This window comes from Convolutriloba macropyga, chromosome 6 (genome assembly GCF_964194025.1).
Source record: "Convolutriloba macropyga chromosome 6, txConMacr16.3, whole genome shotgun sequence".
Lineage (NCBI taxonomy): Eukaryota > Metazoa > Xenacoelomorpha > Acoela > Convolutidae > Convolutriloba > Convolutriloba macropyga.
In genome coordinates, this window is record NC_134473.1 from 67,989,917 (window position 1) to 67,999,427 (window position 9,511).

Here is a 9,511-nt window from a genome sequence, read left to right on the forward strand (position 1 = left end):
TTAATAAGTAACTTTGTTCCTGAGAACGAACAAAGACCGCTTCAGTGCTATTGTTTACTGTCCACGGATCGGAACAGAGAATTTTCAGGAGCCTCTGAAGTGTAAGGTACTGGTGCTTAGCGTAAAGAAGCATCTAATTTCGATGAGGAAAAGGAAGACGCAGCCCGCAAAGTATTGATAGTTGCGTCAGGAAGCTGGATTGGAGATTAGGACACTGGAGACAGTATTACGCCACCAAAACAATTTAAGAGGGGTGCTCAGGAAAGGAAAAGGTAAGAACTTGGGCAAGTCAGAGTAAAGCTAGAGCCAAGGCAAGGAAGGTTCTAGAGACACCGACTTAGGAGGAGCTCCTGAACGATCGGCCTTCAGATTCTTTGACCCTGTCCTCGAGCTTCTTTGAGGTATGCGCTTGCTAGTGCCAAAACGTGGCTCATGTATATTTTGAAAAAAATATAACTGAAAAACAAACTATCTTGATAACTGAAAAACAAACAACCTGCAATTTATCTTAGAAAAAGTGAACATGGATGGGGATTCGGCTTGTCTTGATATTAACGTAAATGTGAGCAGCAAAAATAATATCACCTGTCATTTTATCAAAAACAAACTGACACTGGAATAATACCTAATTTTCGCAGCTGTGCACCACTTTAGCATAAGAAAAATGTGATTCAAGGAGCGGTTCACAGGGTTTTTAATGCAACCTTTAATTGGTTGGCCTTCGATCAGGCTCTTGAAAAGAACAAAACTTGCTGGAGCAAAAATCAATATCCAATGGAATGGTCTTCAAAAGTAGTGAATCAGACTCCAGAAAAGATAATAAGTGGCGGTTAAGACCAATTAAGAACAACACCAAAAGAGCATCAAAAAAGCAAGACTAAATCTATTGATAAGCCAATTATTTTTCTACAATACAGAGGCAACCTTGCTCAAAACTTTGCAAGCAAACTGAAGAAACTATGCGAATTGCAAGTAGTTTTTACAACGCGGAAATTAAGATCGTGCCTCCCCCCACTGAAATCATCTTTCGATAGAGACCTGAAATCCCACGTGGTATATGAGATTAAATGTAATGAATGCGGATCCATCCATGTTGGGCATACAAGCCGGAATGTTACCACATGGATAACAGAACATCAAAAGAAGGATTCACAGGCGGGTCAACATCTGGTTGAATGTCGTGGCGCCACGAATGGCATTGAATGGAAAATTCTGGACGCCTGTTGGACAGTAGAAAAACTAATGATTATCGAAGCTACATATATATCAGCAAGCTGAAGCCGGCACTAAACACACGCGATGAATATAGGGGGAGGGAACTCACGCTAAAATATTAGTTCAAATCATAATTTTGACTAGATGAGAATACATAGTGCAAAAAACATTTTGTGCATGACCGAAACAAAATTTGCAAAACCTCCACAAGAGGGATACTTATAGTTAGGGCAAATTCGGAATAACCCTAAAAATACAAGAACATGGCCAAAATCGAAAAATCCGGAATAGGAATATTTTTAAAAAAATTGATAACAGATGTAAATTTGAGATGTAAATAGGCTAAATATTGTATATAGGGAAAAATTTTCAATTGATTTTGTAGATTAGTTCCTAGAATTGTTTTAATTGTCGTCTCAGACAAGTGTAAATACATATTCATTTTATCTCTTAACAATTTGTAAAACAGTTTTAACCTGACGATGAACGAAAAGGTCGAAAACGTTTGTTTTAAATCTTGGAAGCAATTTTAATTTGACAAATTGGTTTCCTTTACATTAAACTATCTTGATTACTTGAAAGCCTTAAGTAAGGCAACTAGCTGAAATTATCGCGCTGACTTTTTATAACAATGCATTAACAATATCATTCTGGATCTTTTCAGTCTTCGCGTTCCAAAAAATGAAGTTTCTGTGAAAAGAATGCACAGTTTTCACTTTAAACTCCTGAAACAAGAAATAAATTGTGCTGAAAAAGCCCGTAAAGAATTCAAGAAAAAACATGAAACAGATAGTAGCAAGTTTAGAAATAAGGTGAGACCAGAACTGATGCCATCGGTTGTTAGCAGCTTCAGGCATGAAATAAGAAATCACTCCGCAGTGGTTCATTATATACTGAATCGAAAACTTGCTAAATTGTCAGAGAGTGGATAAACGACTGCGGAATGTCACCCACAGTAATGTTGCAATAATTGATGCTGATGAACTTCCAAAGTTTGTACTTGAGCTCCTAATACCCTGCGACCTAAATACCCTGCGAGAAAAAAGTTTATTGAGATGGACTTTCTCACAGACGTTGGCTAACGTTTACGTGAATTGTGCCAGAATAACCCGGAGGTTGAGAAAATTTGTTAAATTGAGGTGTAATTGAGGCGAAAGTGGTATGCAAAAAATCTACGCGAAATGCCGTTGGATCTACGCAAAAGTTGCATGATTAAATAAAAGCCAAGGATTTCTGTGTGATGAAGAAGTCAACGAGAAAAACTTCAAGATAAGCTAAACTGGTTTGCAACCACAGAGGTTTTATGGCCTAGCAAAGTTACACGAAAAATACACATCTCCAACCTGTTCTTTCGATACCTGGTTGCAGTAATGAAAACTTAATGAAAACCTGGTTGCAGTAATGGAACAGAATTCTTTTAACGTTCTTATGGAAACTACGGGGCGGAATATGCTAGAAAAGCTTCAGAGTCACTCTCTCTTGAGGATAACAAGCAGATAGTATCTCTTGCGGTAAAATGATGGTGCGCCATTGTGCCGATTGGAGAGGCTATATAAATTGCTCCAAGAGAGCTCTACTCAAACAACCTAGCTCCGGAGATCCCAAAGTCCGCAAAGAAAAATTTATTAATGCTAGTGGTGACAAATGTTCATTTCAAATGTACCAGGATCTGGCATGTACAATCAGATGATCTAGATATAGATGCAAAAATGGCTCTAACACTAGCAAACGTTTGGATGAAACCGTTTGAGGTATCACTGCAAAAAGCAGTGATCCGTGAATATATCACTAAATCTGATCAAAAACTGTAATTACAAAGACTGTAACCGAAGAGTGATTTTCCCAGGAAAAAGAGTGGAATGTGGGTCATGCAAAAACCTGCTTCAAGCAGAATGCAAAAAAAAACCAAATGAGGAATACGCCACCATGCAGGATATTGTTTGGATTTGTAAGTATTGCTAGCAACCAACAGACAGAGGGGCAGATTGAGGTGAGAAAACTGTTAAAAAGATATCTGGTTGAAATTATCTGCACTGCTCGTGGTTAGCCAGGCTAGCACTTAAAATTTGCAAATTCATCACACATAAACTTGCAATTAAACTTAAAAAAAGTAAATGTGGAAAGAGATTTTGGCTGTTCTGGATATCAACGTAATTGTGAGCAACGAAAATAAAACTAACTGTCATTGTTATCAAAAACCATCTGACACAGGAGAAATACTGATTTTTCATAGCTGTGCAACACTCTAGCATACCAAAAATGTCATTCAAGGGACAGATCACAGGGTTTTTAGCGTAATATCTAATTGGTTTGCCTTGGATTGGGTGCTTGAAAAAAAAAACAAACTTGTTGGACCAAAAATCACTAGCTAGAAGAATGGTCTTCCAAAGTAGTGAACCATACCTAGAAAAGATAAAAATTGGCAGTAAAATTTAATCGAAATCAACAGCAAAGAGCATAAAAAAGCCAGACTAGATCTCATGATCAACCAACAATTTTTCTACGAAACAGAGGCAACACAAAACTTTGCAAGCAATTTGAAGGAACTATGTGATTTACAAGTGGTATTCATAACACGAAAATTAAGATCATGTCTCCACACCCTGAGATCAACTTTCGATAGAATCCTGAAATTCTGCATTGTATATTAGATGAAATATATAGGATGCCGATCTATCTGTGCTGGGCAGCCAAGCCAGCATGTTACCACTAGGATATCAGAACATTAAAGGAAGCACTCACCGGCGGTGCAACATCTGGTTGAATATGGTGGCTCCACGGATGATGTTGAATAGAAAATTCAAACTGCCTGTCGCACCGTAGAAAAATTCATTACAACCGAAGCTACATACGTCAACAAGTTGGAGCCGGGACTAAACACACGCAATAAATATAGTGTATGGGAAATCACGCTAAAATATTTGTTCAAATCGTAATTTCGATTTGGAAAAAAATAGGTGAAATATTTTTTGTGCATGACACCATGGAATTTGCAAAGCCCCCACAGAAGGGATACTTTGTTTTAGGGCAAATTCGGAATAACCCTTGAAATACAAAAACATAGCGAAAATAGAAAGTTCTGGACGAGGATATTTTTCAAAGAAGTTGATAACAGATGTAAATATGATGTTGTAGATAGGGTAAATTTTGTCTCTAAATAAATTTTTTAATTTAATTTTTAGGATAATTCTTAGAAATGTTTTAATTGTGGTTTCAGACAAATGGAAATTTATTTTCACTTTATCTCATAACAATTTGCGAAACAGTTTTAACCTGACGATGAACGCAAAGATCGAAAACCTTTGATTTAAATATCACAATTAATTTTAATTTGACAAATTAGATTCTTCTACATTAAAAACTTTATTACAACAAATAGGCTAGAAAATAGTCCGTTACTCAACATCTCCGTGGCGAGCTCAGCCATTTGTTGTAAAAGGCCAAAAAGGACGCCTTGTAATAGATTACTCAAAGACAGTCAATCTATTTGACAATCCTGGTGTGTACCCGTTTCCGAATACGAAAAATCTGCCAAACAACGTTACTGAGATTCATTTTTTGCGGAGGTTGACCTAAACACGGCTTATCATCAGGTACTACTGAAGAAGAAGCTAAGCGATGAACAGCTGTTTAAGCTGGCGAAAACTTTACGAATTTAGCTACATTCATTTTGGGGTAACTAACACGGTACCTGCGTTTCAGAGGATTTAAAACGATTCCCTTGATCGAATTAAGCTTGAATGGACGCACGCCTACCTTGACAAGGGAATATTTGGTGAACGATCCAAAGGAGAGCATGACATGGACTCTAAAGCATTTGTTCTTGCTGCCGAAGAAGAAGGAATCACCTGGAATATGGACAAGTTTCAGTTTTTTCTCAAAAAAATGTTTATGCTAGTTCACAATGTTTCAGCAGGTTCTAAGCCTCCGAAACCAGAGAGACTGAGGGCTCTCATGGAGTATCAGTTTTCAGACAATTCAAAAGCATTTCGACGTTTAATTGGATTTTTTGCGTATAATGTGAAATTGACCCCTCAATACTCAAGCAGACTTTAGCCGCTATTGAAAGCTCAAGAGCAACGAGCTTTTACATTGAGTTCCACTGTTATTTCTCGTATCAACAACATCAAAACGCAGATCGCTGACGCTTTTTTAACCTTACCCAAGCAGGAGCAGTTAATTGCTTCTGGAACCCGACGCCTCTGGTTAGGTCATTGGATCATATCTATCCCAAAATAGTAGACCAATATTATATTTTTTGCAAACCCTATCTTAGAGTGGGCAGAATTATTCAAAACGGATGTCTTAGCCATTAGTGAATTTTTAAGAACGTTTTCTACTGTACTGAGGACGTTTCTGGTTAATGTAAAGACCCATCATCGCGCAAACTTTTCCACAGCAAAATCAAAATGAACGAAAGAGAAGCTCCTCCGCTGGTGAATGGAACTTGCTGAATTTCGCTATAGTACTGAATAGATCGGGAAGCGAAAATATAGGAGCGGACAATCTCTTGAGGATCGCTGACGCAATGACGGATAGCAAATCTTCGTTATTTTCTCCTGACGACAAGTTAGCTCACCCTGGCGTGACTAAATTCCGCCACTTCATCAAGTGCAACAACTTACCACACACTCTCGAGGATGTTAGGCAAGCTATCGCCACATTCAACACCTGTCGGTGGTTAAAACCCAAATTGTACAAGCGGAGCCGGTCTGGTCATATTATTAAGTCCGTTTGACAGCATATCTTTTGATCTAGTTGGTCCCAAGCTTCCGTCCCTGAAGTCAGGTAGCGTCTACATGATTACCGTTGTAGAAGAGCTCAGACAATTTACCTTTGACTCCTTGTTTAGGATTTTACCGCAAAGACGATTTTAAGGTTCCTCTCGTATTTATTTGATATACTTGGCAATCCAGAGTTTATCCACTGGATTGTGGAGGGGAACTAAATTTACAGGAGTGCAGTGTTTTCTACTCAGAACGAAGAATTGCTAAATTCCATACAATGCCGTATTACCTTCAAGGTAACGGGCAAAACTGCCGTTACAATGGAGTTATCTGGAAGGCCATTAGAATCGTTTTTGATCCAAGGAAACCTACACAGAACGACTGGGACGCTATTCTTGGGGAGACATTTTCTTGAATTAGAGGGTTACTTTGTACCAGCACAAACGAAGCCCCTCACTGGCAATTTTTGCAATTCCCGCGGAGAAACAATGGAAATTTAAAATCCCAAAATGGCTGTTTGAAGGCAAAACAACGTAACTTAGAGTTTTTAGGCGAAGCAAATCTAATCTTGTCGTGAGAACTGTAGAAAAACAGAAGTTATTAGCGAGAATATTGTCTAATTATAAGGTCCTGTCAGAATGGGAAAGCACTGTTTCTGCTCAATATTTAGCTCCGTTTTCAGAGTGTTTTTCAGGCGCTGCACTGAAGGAGCAGCAAGCAGTTGTTTCAGACGAAACAAACAGCACGTCAAAATCACAGAACGTAACCTTTATAGTCCAGTTGTTGGAAAATATTGAAGTTTCTACTAACCAAACAACCGAAAAAGCTAATATACGATGGGTGATGAACTGCAAGTGAGACGATCTGGATGCCTGAGAAATCGACCGCAGAAAATTACCTTGGATATTAAAATGTCTGGGTTGAATGTTATGTTATTTGAGTCTCTTAAGTTGTATCGTAATCATATGCTCCATATAGTGTTTTACCTTCATGTGTTTGTTTTTCAGAAGATGAATGAAAGCGTACAATAAGCGGAACTTTAACTAAGCGGCACAACCAGTTCACTGTCTTCCTATTCTCAAGTTTGCTGTAGGTTGGCAAGGTCCTGGAGGTTCAGTTTTTTTTTATTTGATAATTTTCAACGCTTTTGCAATGGGAAAAATTTGAAGAGTTGCAAAAAGTTAACACTTTACACAAAAATCTACATTCGTGTCTCATGAATCTAACCTCTAAATGAACTGACCAGTAACCCGGTGATAAAGACACTGATTGTCATCCTCATTTTGTGAATTCACTAAGAGCGCATTCATTTCTGTGACACGAAAAGAAAAAATAGCTTCTCCACATAGACCATACAGCCTATAAAAATTTTCAGTTGGAATTTCAAAACACAAGAAAAAATTTTTGTTCAAAACTTAGCAGCGATTTGGAGAAAATCATCAAGAAGAAAAAGAGCCCGTCCCTGAAACAGAGAAATAAACGACAGCAAGTAAGAAAAAAAACCATTGAGTTGAAAAAATGTCTTTTTGTTATTTGAAACCGTAAAGTATTAGAAAATGTTAGGTATGTTTTCATGGTAAGGATTTTGGTACGTACCAATTTGTCTTTGTACGGATTAAAATCAAAACGATCCTTAACTTACATGATTTGTGAAGTACTTGAGACAAATTTTCTTATCACCAATCTAAGTACAGTATATGGCTTTTCGGTTCACAATTTTGCTGACTGTTGGCTCTGTGAGGTCCTGGAGATTAAGTTTTTTGGCACTATTTATTTTCAACGCTTTTGTGAAGGAAACAGATTGCATGAATCGCAGAAAAATTAATAACTGCGAAGACCTACAATTGTGTTATGCAATTGACACATGCATCTAACACTTAATGCACTGCACTGTCATCAACTGCTGTCACCAGAATCAACGAGTTATGAGTGAAAGCTATTATGCCGTTGTGCAACAACTGCTTGACGAAGAACAAAAGAAGTAACTTGATTCGTTGTTAGTCAGTTGCAAAGGTTGCAGAAAACATTGAGAACCTGGACGTTAGAGAGACGTTCAAAGGCATGCAGTACAACTCAATGATGTAGTTGTTGAAAAAACTGATTCTGCCATGAAGAAAACGTGCGACAAAGTAGGTAGAACAAATTTGTACTGATGTAGCTGCTGTTGACGAAACCATAGCAGAGAATCGTGGGAAAAACTATGATCATTTAAAATCTTCGAAAAATGTCAACAATCAATGTGTTTGCATACTGTGGATCGAAGATGTTCATTACATCATGCTTTGAAAAAGTAGAGAAGATTAAAACAAAACGTGTATTCCTTCTAGACACTTCGAATCGTGGATTTTAATCGCATTTTGGAGCGAAGTATTATTTGAAGATTGTGCAACACTGCCTGAAATTTCTTCCTCTTTCTCAGAAGATTATTTAGTGGAACGACAATCAACGGCTCCATCAGAGCTCAACCGAGTGATCCCAGAAACGATTACCAAAAAATCAATCAGTTGACAAAATTCAACAATTAAATCAAAAGTGTGGAATTGTTTACTGCAAGAGAATGGGAGATCTGGACGACCAACAGAAACCAAAGATGACAGGTTTCCAGTCCTTCACCTGGTCATAGACCTCGTATTGTGGGGAAATCAAAATGACAAAACACTTGATGCCCGATACAATCGTCTCCAATAAATCTTTTTTTTCAGAGATAAGGTCTCTAATTATTCTTCGGATGCTCAGTTGCAATTTGAAGAAAGGAATCATAATAATCAAAATAATTTTTCCATGCGTTGCAGTTCCCTTATGTATTCATTCCTTGAAAGCACTGCCTGTTACCCACTGATAAAGACACTGCTGGTCATCCTCATTTATTGATTTCGCTAGGAGTACATTCATTTCAGTGAAACATTGAAGAAAAACGATAGCTTTCTCATGCAGATGCTACAGTCTATTGAAAGTTTCAATCGGAATTACAAAATATAAGAAAAATACATTTGTTCAGAAGTCCAGCAGTGACTTGAAGAAAACCATCAAGAAGAAACAGAGCCCGGCCCAGAAACTGGGATCTAAACGACAACAAGACCGGAACAAAAATCATTGATTGACCTAAAAACAGTGTTTTTTCTGCATTTTGACACTGTAAAGTCCTAGAGATCTTTTCTTAGTACTAGTATTTGTACGCACCAAGTTTTCTTGACACGGATTGAAATCAGAAAGAGACCTAACTTACTTGTTTTTGTGATGTCATAGAAATTAAGTGTTCCTGACACCTATCTAAACACAGTTTTTTGTCATTCTATTTTCAAGTTTGCTGTTCGTTGAATTTGTGGGGTCCTGGAGGTTAAATTTTAAAATTTTTTTGGCATTGACCATTGTCAACGATTTTGCAATGGAGAAAAATTGTATGACTTGGCAAAAGCCGATACTTGTACACGAAAAACCTGTGTTTGTGTCCTTTGAAATTGTCACATGCATGCGTCACTTGCATCAATACGTCACATGCATCTAAGTTCTGTATGCACTGCCCTTTTACCAAGTGATAAAGACACTGTTCGTCATCTTCATTTATTGAT